Source organism: Crocodylus porosus, unplaced genomic scaffold (genome assembly GCF_001723895.1).
Source record: "Crocodylus porosus isolate Cpor-Errol unplaced genomic scaffold, CroPor_comp1, whole genome shotgun sequence".
In the NCBI taxonomy this organism is placed as follows: Eukaryota; Metazoa; Chordata; order Crocodylia; family Crocodylidae; genus Crocodylus; species Crocodylus porosus.
Genome location: NW_017728949.1, coordinates 36,953,353 through 36,972,967, shown reverse-complemented (window position 1 = coordinate 36,972,967; position 19,615 = coordinate 36,953,353).

Genomic DNA, 19,615 nt, shown 5'->3' with positions numbered 1-19,615 from the left:
GCCCAGGTGCGAGGGGCGCGATCGCCAGGTGTCCGCCCCGCCCCGCGCGCACAGCTGGCACGCGGGGGAGGTCACAGCCGTCGCTGGTGCCGGTTCTTAGTCGTGAATAATGCCAAGTAAGGGTAATTACTATTGAGAACAGGAGCAAATGCTGTAACAATAACGATGACAAGAATGTTAGTAGTAATGACAGCAATTGCTATAACAGTGAGGGCAATAATGTCAATAAGAATAGCAACAGTAAGAGACGGCATGTTCATAATTATAATAGCAATAGCGTGGATAATAATGCTAATAATCATAACAGCAAGTGTGGATAATGATGTTAATAATAATTATAATAGCAATAGTGTGGATAACAATATTAATAATTATAATAATAGTGTGGATAAAAATAATAGCAGCAATAGTGTGGATAACAGTAAATAATTATAATAGCAACAGTGAGAATAATAATGTTAATAATAATTATAATAGCAACAGTGTGAATCGAATAACAATGTTAATAATAGTAGTAATAGGGTAGATAAAATATTAATAATTATTATAATAATAGGGTGAGGTAATACTATTGATAATTATAATAGCAAATATTAATAATAATGTTAATAATTATAATAGCAACAGTGTCAATAATAACGTTAATAAAGATTATAGTAGCAATAGTGCTACTGTTAATAATAATAATGTTTTTCAGGTAGATGTGTTATCTTTTATTAGACCAACTTCTTTCTTTCGTACAATGAAAACAGTGCCCGTATCTTTATCTTTGCGTGCTTTGGCATTTTTGTCGATTCCGGAGCTCTTGGCCGTTCGACACGTTACCAGGGATCACTATGTGGAAGTGGCTTTTGTTGGTCCCCATTAGACCAACTAAATAGCTGGAAAAATAGGTGGTTGTTTCCAACGGTTTAGTTGGTCTAATAAAAGCTGTCACATCTACCCAAAGAACCTTGCCTCCCTGTGTTCTTAGACTGACACAGCTACGACCAACGGCCCTTCCTCTTTGTTTTGAAGACCACCGTCCTCAGGTGAAGGAAACACGGCGCTGCCAAGGCCCCTGCAGCTGTTCTGCAAGGTCCCCAGGACCAGGCAGGGTACACCAGTTTCATCCCTTACTACAGAGGCCCCCGGGGGCTGTATTTTACCAAATCCAGTCAGTTTTGCTCCACAAAGGCCAGACCCGCCACTGCTCACACTATCCTGACTCAAGCAGGGCCTTGGAACTTTCCAAAAAAGAGACAGTTTCCTCGTATCACTTTGGCCTCATTCCTACGACAGCAAATTTCAGCCTGAAAAGGATTAAGGAATATATGGCAGCAATTAGTTGCAGACTCAGGCAGACTTTTTCAAGCTATTCTTTGCAGCCAGGAAAGTAGGAAATACAATTTTAAACATTAAACCTAAATATCAAAGGTGACTACAGCCCTTGGGGTCCTAGACATAGCCTTGTAGCAGCTAAGACTTAGCTAGGCAGAGAAAAAGGGATATATTCTTTCTCTACCTGAGACCCCAGCTAGAGTCCTTATATTTAGCTGTTTATCCCATACTAGTGAATTGCCCATCAAGAATGACGGATGAATTTCAAATAACAAAAACAGATAGATTTTACTTTTTAGATTTATTAAATAAATTGAATATTTATAAAACTTAAATAAAATAGGCTGAACATTTGAAGATACCAATCCCTTTCTGCATTTGCTCTCATCCAGCAGGCTAGAGGCATGCCCGTCCACTGCCTGCGCACCTCTTTGCTGGGCAAGGGCAAGGGCAAGGTCAGGCAAGCTCTGCACCTCGCAACAGCCACCTACACCCCAGGGCTTCCTCAGTGCCGCCTTCCCTACTCAGGACTCGGGATGGGGCTACCACTGCTCGTCCACTGCCTCGTGCCTCTGCCCGGCTCCTGCTTCTCAGCTGGCCCTTCCCTCTGCCCTCCCCACTGCGTTGGACACCTGGTGCCCTCCCAGGAGTTCAGTAGAAACAGCCCTGGCCCCTGACTTTTTCCCAGTTCTGGAAGTTGGGATCATCCTGACATGTTCACTAAACAAATGCTAAGGTTTAGCAAAGAAATCTCTCTGGAGACACAAATGTTCTCTCTTACAGTTTTCAAGCTATTTGCATTTAAAGAGCATTATGGGCAGACAGACACAGACAGACAGACTAAGCCCTTTATATATATAGATACTTTGATATTCCAGCATTCAAAGCGGGAGAGGGGCAGGGGGTCAGCTAGCAGCTGAGGGTTGCCATAAAATAGGGAAGAAGCAGAGAAGCCTGGTAAGAATCTGAGCAACTCAAAGATAGATCATAGAATCATTGCAAAGTAGAGTTAGAAGGGACCTCAAAAGGTTGTCTAGTCCAACCCCCTGCTCAAAGCAGGACCATCCCCAACTGGAGCATCCCAGGCAAGGTTTTATTTACCTGGGTCTTAAAAACCTTCAAGAGTAGAGATTTTACAACCTCTATGGGTAACCTGTTCTAGTATTTACTACTCTCCTACTGAGAAACTTTTAACCTACACTTCCCTTGCTGCAACTTGAAACCATTGATCCTTGTTCTGTCATCTACCACCAATGAGAACAGTCTAGCTCAGGGGTAGGCAAAATATAGTCCACAGGCCAGATCCAACCCACCAGGCACTTTCATCTGGGCTGCAGGCACCCAACAGGGAATTGTACCCTGCCCAGCCCTTCCACTCACAAGGGTGGGAGCAAGACACCCATGTACACCCCCCCTTCCCCCACAACATACCCTACTGCCAGTGGCAAAGCATAGGGGGTGCACCCCCTGAGAGCCCTGGTACACTTTCTGACAGCAGCGTTCCCCATTTAGGCAATGGGGGGGGTGGAGGTGAGAGAAAACACCGGCCAAGGAATAGGGGTGCCAGGAGAAACAATTCCCATGGTCCCGCCATGGCTGATCGTGATGACTGGAGGGGGGGAAGGGGTGGTTCCCCTGCAGCCAGTTGCACCAGCCCAGAAGTACCACGGGTATGCTTCTGATATTTCCATATTGGTGTGATTGGCCATAGAAGGAACACCCCCTCCCACCCCAGTTGGCACAATCGGCCACCTCCCCCACCATGTCACTGACTGGCCGCTGGAGCGGGGCAAGTATCCCCGCCAACTCAGGAGGCACCAGACGCCCATACCTACTGCACCTTGCTCCCACTCCCATGGGCCGAAGGGCCCAGCCCAGCCAGCACCAGCTTCCAGATGGAGCTGCTGCTACCACTGCTGAAGCCACCAGGGGCACTGTGACTGCCCCGAACATCCCCACCTGCGGTTACTGGAAGCAGGGTCTACAAGTCATGTGGGGGAGTTTGTGGGGGGTCCCCACAACCCCCCACATATACACACCCCATCACACCCTATGCCTCCCACACACAGCCCCCCCACACCTCCATCATACACACTCCACACCCCACCACACACACACACACACACACACCCAGCCTCCCCAACAATATAGAGGAATAAGACTTTATTTTTTAGTTATTATGCAATCACCTCTACATACAGTATGCAAACACAAATAATGACAAATATTTTCATAATAAAATTAAAGTATGTTATACTAGGTTTTTGATAGGGTTACCATACATCTGGGTTTTCCTGGACATGTCCTCTTTTTGAGCCCTCATCTCCATCCAGATGCGGGGAGTTTTTAAAATCTTACGAAGTGTCCAGGATTTTGCTTTGTTCCACTGGTGGGAGCAGAGGGAGGGCTACTGGATGCAGCAGGAAACACAGATGTACCTGCCTGCAGCTGTGGAGGCACACACAGACCCATGTGCTGCTTCTGCTGCCTCTGATTGCCCTCCACTGCTCCCACCACCTGAGCAAAGCAAAATCCTGGACATTTGGTCAGGGCAGTTCAGGGGGAGAGGACTCCCTGCTCCTCCAGCAGGGGAAAGGGGTGAGGACCCTCTGAGAGTAGCAGGGAACTCTGTGGCCCACTGGTAGCACAGGGGTCAGTGCCTGTGCTCACAGGGGCCAAGCAGCCAAAGAGATGCTGCCTGGGGAGGGGAAGAAAGAGGGGGGGAGGGGGTTCATGGCCAGGCTGCCTGGCCCAGCACAGCAGCCCCATCCCAAGGGACAAGCCACCCCTCCTCTTCCCTCCAGTCTGTGCTGGGGCCCAACACACTCTGTCACCACCTGCATAAATTGGAGCCACCACGCTCCAGCTTGCTTAGGACTGGGAGACCAGGTGGCTGCGGGTCAGGAGTGAAGGGCATGGGGAGGGCACGGGACTGTGGGTTGGGAGTGCAGGGGTTACTGCCCAGGGGGCAGGGTACTGAGGCTTGGGAATGAGGGGCACTGGCGGGGCTGGGAGTGGGTTGGGAGTGAGGGGCAGCAGCAGGGATGGGGGGGCACTGTGGTTTGGTAGTGAGGGGAAACAGGGAGATTTCTTTGCTAAACCTTAGAATTGGCAGGAGCAGGGCACTGGCATGTCACTGTCCCCCCACAGTCATACCCCACCCCTCATGTGACAGGTGTCCTCCTTTTTGGACATGGAAATATGGTAACCCTAGTTTGACTTTTAGTATATGATTTGTTTTTTTTTCCGGTTACAAGATGGCAACCCTTCCCTCCCAAAAGGAGTATTTTCAGGGGAAAAGGGGAGAGACTTCCAGTAGGAAGGGTCAAGGGTTAGGGGGTGGGACTTCTGGTCCCAATGTGGCAACCAGGGGCAAGGCAACCGTCAAGGGCCAGGGCTACCCATGAGACCCTCCACAGCTCACCAAAACTCCTTAAGCAGCCCTCCAGCAGAAAGAATTGCCCTGCCCCAGTCTAGCTCCAGCCTCTTTGGAACTGTCCTTTATGTAGTTAAAGGTTGCTATTACATTCTTCCTGTCTTCTCTTCTCCAGACTACATAAGCCCTGTTCCCTCAGCCTTTACTTATAGGTCATCTGTCCCAGTCCCATACCTATTTTTGTTGCCTTCTGCTGGACTCTCCTCAGTTTGTCTGTATCATTTCTGTAGTGGGGGGCCCAAAACTGGACACAGTACTCCAGATGTGGCCAAATAGAGGGGAATAATCAATCAATCCATCAATCACTTCCCTCAGTATTCTGGCAATGCTCCTACTAATGCAGCCTTTCATGTCGTTAGCCTTCTTCACAATAAGGGCACACTGCTGGCTCATATTCAGCTTCTTATCCACTGTATCCCCCAGGTCCTCTTCTGTAGAGCTGCTGCTTAGCCAGTCAGTCTCCAGCCCATGAATGACATGTATCCCCAGCGGCTGGGGGAGCATGGCTGTGCTGCCAGTGTGGTGGCAGTAAGCGGGGGAGCTCCCGCAGATACCGCCGGCACTGTCATCAGTGGGGGGGGATGTGGTGAGCACCAACCAAGGGTCGGAAGCCACCTGCAGCTGCTGCCAGCAGCATCAGCGGCAGTCAGTGGGGATCACAGACCACCAACAGATGCCGCCGGCAGTGGTGGAGGCAGGGTGGCAAGCTGTGACTTTTTGTAGGCGGTGTACTGTCACACTTAGGGGGTGCACATGCACCCATACGCACCCCCTGTGCATTGCCCCTGCCTCAGCTTGTACTAGTGCAGGGGATTGTTCCATCCTAGGTGCCCAGCCAGTCAGCCCTGAGCCTGGAGCAGTGTGTGGAATTGTTCCGTCCTAAGTGTAGAACTTTGCATTTGTCTTTATTGAACCTCATGAGATTTCTTTTGGTTCAATCCTCCAATTTGTCTAGGTCGTTCTGAATTTTAGCCCTACCCTTCAGCCATAGGTGTCACGTGGGGTGGGGCACATGCCCCCACCGAGATTGGCCACTGCTGAAGCTGCCACTGGCTTCTGCAGGTGGTCACTGCCCCCTGCTCACTGGTGATGCAGCTGCCAGCAGTGGTGGGTGGCCCCCACTTGCCACCTGACACCCCTGCCCATCATCACTGACACTGCCGTGGCTGCCTGTGGGCAGTCCTCATTCAGCCCACCCTTGCTGCTGACATCACCATGGGCTCCTGAAGGTAGTCCCCACTTACCGCCACCACGCCCCCACCGCCGACACCACTGCCACCACTTGCAGGTGGTTGCCATAACCCCCCAGCTTCCAAAGGCACACGTTGTTCATGCCTCCAGCATATCTACTGCTCCTCACAGCTTGATGTCATCTGCAAACTTGCTGAGTGTGCACTCTATGCCAGCTTCCAAATTGTTGATGATGATAGTGGACAAAACTGGTCCCAGGACCAACCCCTAGGGCACTCTACTAGATACTGGCTGCCAACTAGACATCAAGCCATTGATTACTACTCTTTGACCCTGACAATCCACCGGTTTTCTATCCACCTTACAGATTATTCTTCCAACCCATGCTTGCTTAGGTTTCTTGCAAAAATGTTGTGGGAGATTATCAAAAGCCTTGCTAATGTCAAGGTATATCACATCCAGTGGTCTCCCCAGATCCAGAGCCAGTCATTTTATCATAGAAGGCAATGAGGTTTGTCAGGCATGGTTTGCCCTTGGTGAATCCATGGTGACTGTTCCTAATAACCACTTTGTCCTCCAAGTGCTTAGAAATGGCTTCCTTAAGGACCTGCTTCATGATTTTTCCAGGGGCTAAGGTGAAGCTGACTAGTGTGTAGCTCCCTGGATCCTTCTTCTTACCTTTCTTAAAGATGGCCAGTATATATTTACCCTTTTGCAATCATCCAGGACTGCTCCCAACTGCCACAAGTTTTCAAAGATGATAGCTAGAGCCAGCTCCCTGAGTACCCTTGGATGTCTTGCATCTGAACACATGGACCTGTACACATCCAGCTTTTCTACATAGCCCCTAACCTGTTCTTTTGCCACTCTTGGCTGCTTACTTCCTCCCCAAACTGTGCTGCCAGGTGCAGTATTCTGGGAGCTGACGTTGCCTGTGAAAACTGAGGTAAAATATGCATTGAGTACTTTTCTATGTCATCTGTTACCAGGTGGCCTCCCCCATTTAGTAAGGTACCCACACTTTCCCTGATCATCTTCCTCTTGCTGACATAGTTGTAGAAACCCTTGTTATCCTTTACATTCTTTGCTAGCGGAAACTCTAATTGCACTTTAGCCTAATTTCATCCCTGCATTCCCAAGCAATGCTCTTATACGCCTCCCTATTCATTTGTCCAAGTTTGCACTTCTTGTAAGCTTCCTTTTTGTGTTTTAGGTCACTGACGATTTCCCAGCTAAGCGAAGCTGGTCTTCTGCCATACTTGTTAGTCTTCCTGCCCTACTGTGCCCTCAGTAAGGTTTCTTTAAAGTATAACCAGCTCTCCTGGACTTCTTTCCCCCTCAGACTGGCCTCCCAGTGGATCCTGCCCATCAAGTACCCTGAGCAAGCTGAAGTCTGTGTTTCTGATTCCAGGTTCTTTACTCTGCTACTCTTCCTTTTCTCAGGATCTTGAACTCAGTCATCTCATAGTTGCTGTTGCCCAAGCTGGCATCCATGTTTACATTCCACACCATTTTTTTCCTGTTTGTGACCAGCAGGTCAAGAAGAGCATGGCCTCTAGTTGGCCGCTCCAGCACTTTCAGCAGGAAGTTGTCCCCAGCATTCTCCAAAAACTTCCTGGATTTCCTGTGTACTGCTGTATTGCCATAAGCAGCAGGAAAGAATATTATTGGGGGGGAGGGACAGGCACTGTGGGGTGCACCTGCCTGACCCCCACCCCTCCCTCCTGCAGGGTTGTTGTGAGGGCTGTTGCACACTGGTGCTGTACATGTAGCGGCAGCAAAGCGCACAGCAGGGGCACTAGGCGCAGCACTGTAGCGGCAGGGTGTGGTGGTGGTGCTGTTGCCAGCTGCCACAAAATTAGTTTTGGAGGGGCTAAGCCCTGTTAGCTCCAGCCTTCTACCACCTATATTTATTGCCCTCCCAGCAACTGTCCAGGTGATTGAAGTCCCCCATGAGAAACCAGGGACTGTGATTGGGAAACTTCCACTAGCTGTTTGAAGAAAGCCTTGTCCACCCCTTTTTTGGTGGTCTATAGCACATACCCACCATGACATCACCCCAGTTATTTTTCCCTCCAACCTTAACCCAGAGATTTTCAACAAGCCTCTCTCCAGTTTCATACTGGAGCACTGAGCAATCATACAGCTCTTTTTCATAACGAGCAACTCCTGCTCTTCTTCTCCCCTTCCTGTCCTTCTTGAACAGTTTATACTTATCCATGGCAGTACTCCAGTCATGTGAACTATCGCACCAAGTCTCTGTTATTCCAATTATGTCATAGTTCCTTGACTGTACAAGGACTTCCCATTCCTTTTGCTCATTTCCCAGGCTCTATGCATTTGTGAATAGACACCTAAGGTAAGTAGCTAATTGTCCTACTAGATGGGGGTGTGCTTCTCACCAAAGGTACATGCAGCCGTTCACCACATCTGGTCTAGGATTACACAGCTTGCTTTAAATTGTATGATTGCAGATTAGGAGTGGCTTGTGCACATGTTTGCCAGTGTTGGGAACCATGCCAGGAACCTGGTATAAGTAACTTGGATGAGGGAGGGGTGGTAGATGCTATTGGGTCCATGGGAAAGTTGTCTGCCTGGGGGTAGAGAGTTTGAAGGACTAAAAATAACCTGGTCAGGGCCAGCGTGGTGGGGAGGGACGAGTAGGAAGAACTCAGCCAAGAGTGGGGCGAACATCTGAGCTTTCTCAGCTTGAAGGCTACACTCCAAATGTTGGTGGACATTTGATAGATTAGGCTAACATTTTCTTGATCTAAGTTCACCTCCTCAGGTGAACTAATTTAAATTGGGCTGGCCATATTTTTCTCAATTTAACCTACCCAAATGTCTGCACAGATCGGTGCTTAGATCTACCTAATTCTACCTAGGTCACTCTAAATGTTCCATCAGCATGTACCCCAACATATTTCCCTTGTGCACTATGCATAGACTGCCTTAATTTTTCATACCAAATTCTGGCTAATAGTCTTCTGTCTGATAAACAGTAGACAAGAGAAGAGAAACACAATACAAGAGTGAAATCAGGCTTTTTCTCCTGACTCTGCCGTGTCCTGTAAAAATAGTGGGGAAATGTATTCAGACTAGATTCTGTTACATACATATAAGTCCAAAGCAAGATGTACTCAAACTCTGGCAAGTTTAATTAATTAAATTTATATATGCATGTAAAATTATGAGTGATATTTGCAGTGCCCCAATCCTCCATTGCCAAAGAATACCAGACTAACACCACGTGCGAGTGACAGGATTGCAGAGTACCCAGAAACATCCATGGTAATTATAAAGTTTCAAAACTGGCGCATTTACACATCTCCCTACAGTGACATAGCAATGCTCTATGTTGCCATATAGCATTCTATGGCAGCGTAGTGATCATGCAGGTCTACATGTGATCACCAGCTACTTCACCATAGCAGCATACTCCAAATGTAACTGTGCGCCATGCACCATGTGCATGGTGTAGTAACCATCTGTACTGTGCTGTATTTTACTACTTCCAAAAGGAAGTACTAAAGCATGGGGATGTGTAGACGCACCCAAACTACAGCACAGTGGGCCAGAGCCAAGGCAAATGACATTTTTCAGATGTCACTCAACTAGAAGGAAAGAAAAGAAAACTGTCCTAGGAAACAAGTTTTGCCTCATGGCAAATTGTGGCTATAGATCACAATGACTTGCATCAATACTTTTTTGAACATCAGGGAATTCAAATACCAAAGCACCATAACTGTTTCTGAAGTTAAGAAAACATTAACACATTTCTTTTTGTTCCCCCTTCTATTTAAGTTTATTGAGGGTTTTTTGTTGGGGTTTTTTTTGTTTGTTTTTTGAACCCAGATGTTCAAGTTCTCACTAGTTGTCTAGGTTTGTAAAGCAATCTCTGAATTGTGCAAGTAACAAACAATGCAGCTTTCACAAAAATAATTAACCAATCCTTGAAAATATCACTTCTACAAGAATGTGCTTCATACAAAAGTCAAGGTGTTGTAAGCGAAACAGAAGCACTATTAGAGTTCAAATATGAACTGAAGTACAAATATATTAGATGACCTGCCTTCTGTAGGATGTGATTTTAAACATCTTTGTTATAAGGTGTTTAATCATTTATTTTATGATTTGTGGCAGAACATTTTCAAGGTTTAAATTGCCTTTCCTTCTTTAGTGTGGCATCTAAAGGGCCTTGTGGGGACTTTACAAACCACTAACTCCCCTCTAAATGAGTCATGAAAACCAAATTATAACCATGTGTTTTGAAGGAATCACTGAACCTGAAAGGCTTGGAGAGGAAGTATTAATGCAGGCATATATTTGTATAATATCCTTAGAACTTTTTATTTTTGTCATCTGATTAGATGACATTGTAGTAAAAATCCCAACACTTCCAGCGCTGAAACTGTGTCAATTCCAGCCCAATGAAGTTGGGAATGTTTTAGTGTGGGCAGCCTTCAACCTCACCACCCAAAGGATGGTAGGATTCTATATAAGACACATAACTAAATCTGTTGAAAAAGGAGATTTCCAATGGGTCTGAAACCAGCTTTATATTGGAAATGTCTAGTATTTGAAAATTTGGTATTCTCTTACTTAAGACCTGATGCATTGACACCTTGAACTTCACCAGTGGTTCCTCTAGAGTCAAAGTTCTGTGGGAGTTTAGAGTAATGGTACCTAAATAGTGGCTCAGAAATTTCTCCTTAACTTTTGTGGCTTTCTCTTTACTTCCAGCTTCAAAATTACTTTACAAGGAACTAAAAATATTAATATGTGTTCTTCATATTCCTTTTCTATATAAGCAACTGTAGCTGTCATCAAAATTGATGGTAGTAGGAGTAGGTCTGCAATGGAGGGGGCATGTTTCTTTAAGACATTTTCTTTGTTAAGATGAGAAGATTGAGAACCCCTGGTCTGTAAAACTTTACATGCTTCAGAATAAATATTTGTGTCTAGTAGATTCATAAAATTACACTTCAGGGATACTAGCCATCAGCCTCCTGCAGGGAGATGTAATGGCAGATAGATAATTGTATATGGCTTAAATGAAGTATACAAACAAAGTGAAAGATAAATAATATTTTTGGCTATCTCTTAAAAAGAACTGCTTCCCTCTTAGATGCTAAATTATTCACATAATTCACATAATCCCTAACTGTATACTTCTTTCTTTCTTGCTACCTTGTAAGCCACCTCCCTATCAATCTTTGGGTCCAATTTACTATTCAGAAAGTTCTCATAAAAAGGTTTTGCAAATCAAACAAAAATATCACTAATAAATATAATGGTAAAATACAGACCACATTATACAAGAAATCCACAGACCAACATACATATCTGCAGAGAACCAGCAATCACCCTAAACACACTGAGAAAGCTGGGATATACAGCCAAGCCCTCAGATACCACTGAATTTGCACTGAGGAGAACACCCAGGATTGCCACCTCACTAATCTTGAAAAAGCTTTCACTCACCAAGGACACTCCTCCAGAGAGACAGATCGCACCTTTAAAAGTCACCTAGATACCATGTGAAGAATTGCTGCAGTACAGAAGAAAAACCCCCATGCAAACCGGTAGTTATGATATCACCCCTCCCCAAACCCATATGGAAAATGCTCAAACAATTGCAACTCATACTTGAAGAAGACCCTATTCTTAAAGAGATCTTCCTAGCCTTCAAACAAGCACCAAACCTTACTAACCTCATCACCAGAAGCAAATTTCCTGTGGCCCAAAACACACCAAATGGATCCCAACCATGCCATGACAAGAAATGCCAAACCTGCAAACACATCTCCATCACCCCCACAATCACTACACCCCACAACAGAACCATCATCATTGCCAGATCTTACAGCAGCACCTCCAGAAATGTAATACATCTCATCCTGACATTTGACTCCCCAAGTACCTTTCCATGATTTACCTGCTACATTCATCCCCCTTTCTCCCTCCTACCACCCCCCGCCTCTCCCAGTCTCTCACCCACTAATTCAATTTACATCTTCACTGACTGCCTGCCTTGCATGCATACCAGCCCCTGGCTTATTAACTATTTATTCCATGCAGGAAGAGCACACACCAACTGTAGATGCTTCCTCAACTTGACGAAGGGTTTTTAAACCCGAAAGCTTGCTAAGAAGATTTGTTCCAACTATTTAAGTTGGTCTAATAAAAGATACCAGATTCACCCAAAGAACATTGTCTGCCTATGTGCTTAGATCAACATGGCTACAACCTACACCCCACTAATAAATATAAACATCTTAGGTTTTTCTAAGATCACAAACTTCTATTCTGTAATTATATTGTGGCTAAAATCACCAGAGTTGCAACTTGCCTCCACTTTTGTGCCAATATTCTGGTTCAAAGCTGTTTAAGAAGTAAACACATAGACTGTACTCTCATTCCAAGTGTGGATGAATGTATCCACTCCCTTTATTTTTGAATCAGGTCTTCAGCTGGAAAAAGTGATGCAACTTCTGACTAAGGCACTGTGCCATGGTCACTTTACTCTGACCTCATGTCTGGATGTCAATACCTCTGTTTTCCTCTGTTACCACCATAAAGTACATGCATGCCATATGTTGAATTTAAGGTTTCTCTTCCTTGGAACCATTTACTAAAATATAATGAAAATGAATTTTATTTTACACCTTTATTGCACGGGAAGCTTCTTTTAATCTCTAAACCTTTTCATCCTTCCCAATCTACCCTCCCTCCAAATTAAGGAGTTACAAATCCATTTTATCCTTCCCTTGTGGTTCCACAGCTACCCCTGCTCTCTGAACTTACGATCTTAAGTTCCAGTGGCAGTCTCACCTACCAACTTTGCTGTGTCACTAAACTCCAGTTGCAGAAACACTGTGGAGTATCCTTGTTTCCCTTCAAAGTAGTATAACATAATGGATAGAGCACTGGACTGGGATTTGGCAAAAACCTGGTTTCTATTCCCAGTCTCACAACTAACCTGCTGTGTGGCAAACCACTTAGACACTCTGAGCTCCTATACAAGGGCAGGGAGCCAGCTCTGATGCACTGGAAATCTAGCTTCTCAGAGCAGACTTGATTAATCGGTTAATCGAGTCTGCTGGAGTGTGGAAATTAACACGCTCCAGCAGACTCTAATGTCATCAAATGAACTTTAGCACCATCATTTTTCAGCATGGGGGATGCTGATACATGCGATGCTCAGGTACCTTTAATTAAAGTGACTCACTAATTAAAGTGCCTGCCCCCCCCATGCCTCCTGGTGCACGTGTACAAATGCCCTCTGTGATTCCGTTTCCCCATCTGTAAAACAGAGATAAACTGCTGACCTCATCTGTAAAACACTTCAGGACCTATTGACAAGTACTTTTATATAACAGAACTACTGTACTCAATAATGCAAGGAACAAAGTTGACATCTGAGACAAACCCTGCAGGGAAAGCTGAAAGAGGGAAAGTGGGGACATGCTATTTTGAAAACAGAAGTGGGGCCTGGGTTCCAAGTGTGGGGGAACTGGGTTATGAGATCCAGGGTCAGGAGGCTGTGTACCAAGAGTAGGGGGTGGGGGTATGTAGTTCCAAGATCAAGACAAGGCAGAGGGGAAGTAGCAGACTTACACATGCCAGGAACCCTTCCACAGACCTATCTAAACTGCTTCTGCTGCTCCACATGCTTTGCCTACCCTTGCTGTTGTGATCTTGAAGTAGCAGCAGCTAGGGTCTGTTTCAGAGTTCCCAGCATGAATATGCTGCCAGGACTTGGACTCCACAGGGGTTGGAAGGTGATTCCAATGCCCCCCTAACTTGGGGCCTAGGGTGAGTTCTCCTCCCACCTACTCCTATTTATTAAGGCTGTGTGAAGCTTCGATCACTGATTCGATCTGGTGGAGATTCAGCAGCTGAATCTCCAAATCCAAATTGAAACAGGAGACCCTTTAATCTCGTCAAATCGAATCAGAACCTTCCAAATCGATTCTGAGAGATTTGGAAAGATTCGATGATACAGACATAAACACAGCTTTAAATGTTTTTTCTACATACCTCAAGGTACCAGGTGGCTCGTGAATGCTGAGATGGTGGGGCAGATGGAGTGTCCCATGGGAGCATGGGGGGGGTGTACCCCCGTGTGCTTGGCAGCAAACCCAGAAGTGGACCAGAAGCACTTCCAGTTCACCTCTGGGTCCAATGGGGAGTGCCTGGAGGGCCCCCTGCCCCCCGGCTCAGAGACTGGTTCCTTCTGGGTCTGGGGGAGCAGCCGGGGGGGAGGGGGGGCCCGTGCACTCAGCAGCAGACCCAGAAGTGGAATGGAAGTACTTCCAGTCTACTTCTGGGTTCGCTGCCAAGCACGTAGGAGAGCCCGCACACTCCTCTGGAATGCTCCATTTACCCCACCATTAGTGATCACAAGCCGCACCTGTTACCTCGAGGTATATAGTAAAAACATTTAAAGCTGTCTGTGGCCAAATCACTGAGTCTCCGAATCAGCATCAAATCTTCAGATTCAGATTTGGCTGAATCGAATCAGGACAGTGAACTGAATCTATGAATGGAATCACTGTCCCTGATTTGGGCCAAATCTGAATTTGAACTGAATATGGCCCATTTTGCACACCCCTGTTTATGCTACTGACTGTACTTCAGTGGTGCATATATAGCCAAAGGAGTGAAAAAGGTTTATGCACTTACTGGAATTTTTACTTACCAGGACTCAATGCAAACAATCCCAGCTAACTACAAGAACACCTTGCCTCAGCTTTTTGAACCTGATTAAGGCTTGTTGCCTTGTTTTTCAGAGCATCTTATGCCACTGATAGTAGTCTTGAAATAGAGAGACCCTTGTCAGTGTAGAGCTGTTTTAGAAGTCTTTAAATTGAGTAGTCAGTTCAGTAACTATGCAGTTACATAGAATATAGTTACAGTGCAACGTAGATAGTGGAACCAAAGAGTTCCTATTTACTTTAATTGCTTTATGCACTTAACCAATATGCAGATAGGAAGAGTTTGCTACAATTTAAGCAATAGGTAAATAAATTGGGACTGGGCTCATGATATGCAGTTACGTGAATTATACACTTATCTGGTATGCTGCCTATAAATTAAGTACTATACATTATATTCTTCTTACTCTTTTATTTCTCACAGGCCTCCAACTGGTTTTACATAACCAGTCCCTTCCTGTGTCTTTCCATAGACTTATCTGGGCAGAGAACTTTGTTAACCCCATTCTAAGAAAAAGGTAAGTAGAGGAAGCCACCTCTTGGTTACTGTTAAATAAACTTCATAATTTGACTCAGCTGGCTCAGTCACAGATCAGAGGTTGGGCCTAAGCTCACACTGTAAAGATAAAATTCAGACAGACTTATTCAAGTAGGATCAAATGTATCTTTTGTCTTTCTGTAAAAAGGGGCCTTTAAAGATTTCTGTTGCTGAAACACTTAGAATCTCAAGTATTTGATTCTCATTTACAGTTAAGCCACTTTTCTCCACTCTGGTGTTGTAAGGAGGTTCTAGAGTGGAAATAAAATCTATTTTACAAGAGCAGGATAAAGTGGCCATATTGTATGTAAGAATCTGGCCCTCAAGAGTTTTAGCTTCAGCTATCCTATCTGATCAACCTGGAACACGCTGATTCCAGGCAGAAGTGTGTTTCCACATTCTTATCTTACAACTTTCTAGGCATACTAATATACTTTATTTTCTTGGAGAAATGTAGTGTCTAACTTGTGCTGCACTCTGTTATGTGGCAGAAGCTTTTGCTTGTGAACTCCTAGCCAAGGTTTTGGTATTTTTATGTACAGTATTACCTTCCCAGAAGACATCCAGTTCTCTGTGAACTTAGCAAGCTTTTCATGCTGCAAGCTGGCATTTGCCCCTGCCTTCATTACACATCATAGGAGAAAACAACATAGGAACAAGAAAATGCCAACCTGTAATTTGTTTTAGTTTTTTGGTGTAATAGCACCTTACTGCTTTCCTTTCATTTTTCTTCTTAGTCTACTCCAGGGCTGTGCAACTTTTAAGTGACATGGGCTGCACACCCATTAAACCACAGTAGCAGGGGCTGCACCAGTGGGGGCCGTGGGCCCCAGAGACTGCATGCACCCCCTCCTACTGAATCACTTGCCCAGGTGCTCTGTGCACCCTCCCCCCCCACCATTGCTCCTCATGCCTCCCTCCTTTACTGGCCAACCTCCCACTGCACCACTTGATTCCCCACTGCTGTTCCCCATGCACCCCCCCCCACACACACACAACTGCATCACACACCTAGGTGACCCAATTCATCCTTAGCTTCCTGGACACAAGCTCCCCTGCTGCAGTGCACCACTCAGGCTGATGGCTTCCCTGGCACTGAGGCTGAGCTGTGCTCTATTGCCTCTTCCACTGGGGCAGGGGCAGGGGCAGGAATGGGAAGATGAATGGAGAGGGACCCTGGAGTGCCTCCCTGTTGCTGAAGCTGGAGAATAGGGGGAACAGTGGCCTGGTGCGAGCCCAGGGGCCTCAGTTTAAACCCTTGTGGGCCACAAGCAGCCCATAGGCCACCAGTTGGAGAACCCTGGTCTATCCCTGCAGAAATTAGCATTAATGTTGCTGGTGCTTGTTCACACACTTCCCCAGCTGTCTTCTACAGTAACTTCTTTAATGTGTTTATTCCCGTTTGGAGAGAACACACTGAAATGAGAGTTCAAGAACTGAAGGAAATAGGAAATACAGGTAGAAGTCAAAATGTTCTTTCCATTAACTATCAATCCTTCTCATAAAATTAAAAGCGTCTAAGATGTTCTCTTAATGTCTCCTCTTTTCCAGTGGGAATTTGCCTAGATGCTTTACCTCATATTCTTGAAATGTTTTAAATTGATCTTGACAGAGACTTTCTGCACTGTTCTACACTGCGCCGTTTCCAAGAACATAACAACAATTTTGCTGTTGTACAATGATTAGTGCTGCATGTAACGTTACATGACTCTGAAAGAAAAAAAAAAACTTAGCCTCTATCTTTGTAGCTGTCACCTTTGGCATCTCGCTTGCTCTTTCTATTCATGTTGTATACTGATGTGATGGTTCTCCATAGCAGACTCCACATCATCCTTTTTCTGATCAGCGTACTGGATAATCATTGCATTTAGCGCACATTTCTGAGACTAATTGATCGTACATTTGTCTGCACTAACAGAATTTACCATGTCAATACGCATACGTAAGGAATAAAAAACCTCTTCTGAATCTGCAGTGTACTTACCTGTTTGTTTTCTTTCTACAGTTTACCATAATTTGCATACTTTGAGACTTGATTTGCCGTACTTTCCTTCACATTTTTTGACTCTGTGCACTGTATTTGTAATTGCTTTCCAGTTTGAAGAACTTTAGTGGATGGTTTCCATATATTTGTATATACCAGTTACAAAAAATTCCAGGACCTTATTTTGACTCTTGTACTAAAACTGGTTGAAAACAAACAAACAAACAAAAAAATAAACTATTTTCTTAACCATTTTTGCCCATTTTTCATTGTAAAATAAGTTGTTTGTCTGAAATCTCCTAAACAGGATTGCTGTATACTAAGATTCTACCTTAGAGATTAATTCTGATATGATGCTTTATTAAATCTAAGTCAATCAATATCCACTGGCTTTTCCTCATGGACAGAATATGGTGAAGGAACTCTAGCTGATTAAGTATGATCTCCCATGACTGAACCTATGCAGCCTGTCCTTAATCAAACTGAGCTTTTCCAGATATTCTCTTCACCACGTCTTCTCAAAATACTTTCCAAAAGTTTCCCCATTGGCAATGCTAAACTAGCATATAATTTCCTACTTTGCCTGTTGACTTTTTCCTAAAATAATGGGTTTATTTCTGCTACATTTCAATCCCCTGGAATTTCTTCTGAATCTAGCATATTTAAATTAATTGAAAACTCACTGATTTCTTTACTCTATTTAAAATTAACAGCTGCATGCATGTCTGGAGTTTGGGCTTCTGTAAGAGGAACTGACTTTTTATAACCAGCTATCTTATATGTCTGCATATTTTCTAGCTTCCCCTCTACAGCCTCAGGGGAAGCAATCCCTGATTTAGTCAGATCTCCATCTGCCTCCTCTGTAAAAACAGGCAAAATAACTACTTAGCCGATCTGCTATTTCCTAAGCAATCTATCCTTTTTAAGTAGGGCAATGATTTATTTAGATTTTCTATTACATTTATATTTGATGGACCCCTTGTTACTTGAGATGTTTTCTGCAATTTGCTATTACTTTTTACTACCCTAATTTGTTATTTTTATTTTTCTATCACCCTTACAACTTCCTGGTGTTTTAAAAATATTTTAAAATGTTCCATTTTTCTTCTTAATTGCTCAAAAATCTCTCTTTTTATGCCTGTACATCTGCTAGCTAGACCTGGCTGAACTATTCACAGTAACAATTTTTTTTATGAACATAGCTTTTTTTTTATATCTGCAAGTTATTTACTAATTTCCCTTTTTTACTAAAGGATTTGACCAATTACACAAATATATTTTAGTCTGTGCATTATTTGGAAACTATTCAGTGCATTTAAACTATGCTAATAGTGCTGTGTAGCTGGTCACTTCATTCCCGTTATATTGTTTCTGAGTGAGTATACAAATAAAAGTATATGATTTTAGATTGAAAATTCTGTGAGAAGGAACAGTTTTTAGTACCTGTTTCTGTAATGCCTAGAAAATAAGGCCTTAATCCCTAATAAGGGCTTGTAGGTTGCATCTGCAATATAAATAATAAACAACAGAGTTGTCGAGATAGCCACGTGAATGCTGCCGACATGAATACATACATGTTCACTTGAGTACTCAGCACTTTCTAGGAAATTACTTGTGAACAAATGTTTGCATGGATGCAGATTAAAGATCAAATAAAGAATTGTAATATGGTCCAACTGAAGTCATGGTTCTTATTTAACCAAGTTTTTTAATAAAAACTCTTCGCATTACTTTGCTAACTCCTCTGAAGTTATTTACCTTTATGCACAAATCTGATTCTCTGAAAGAGTAAGTGATATAAACCTGACAAATGATAAAATTATATAAAGCTGAACAGAAATTTACTACCAACTTGGATTGATTTAGTACTGATTTTGGAAAGTACAGGTAAATCTTTCCTTTTCAATACACCTGAAATTAGTCTCCGGCTTTCTTAAATACTAAGAGCAAATATACATGTATAAGGACCATTTCATGCCTTCTCCCTTGAGAACTTCAGGAAGGATGGAGGCATTCTTCCCTTAAAAAATGCATTCAGGGAGTTTTAGCAATTTCATATTTTAAAAGATAAATGGTTCTAAATAAGAAACTGGGAAACTCTTCCCAAATAAAGACAAGCCTTACAAAGTCAGACTCAGAACAAGTAATGGGGATTACTGGATTGGGGTGCTAAAGAACCACCAGGCAGAGGTAGACTTCTACCAGCATACCATAATATTCTAGAGGTTTAAACTTGACTGAGGGAGCATCTGAAAACCTCTTGGTAAAGTATGCAGGTAGGCTAGCCAGATGCTACAGCATTAGCTACATCATTTAAGATGGAAACAAATTCTTCTGCAACCGAGGAACAAAAGCAATTAGGATATTTTTTTCCTTCCGTGGTTTTACAGAAGTGGTCATTTAAAATCATCAGGGCCTGAACAGGT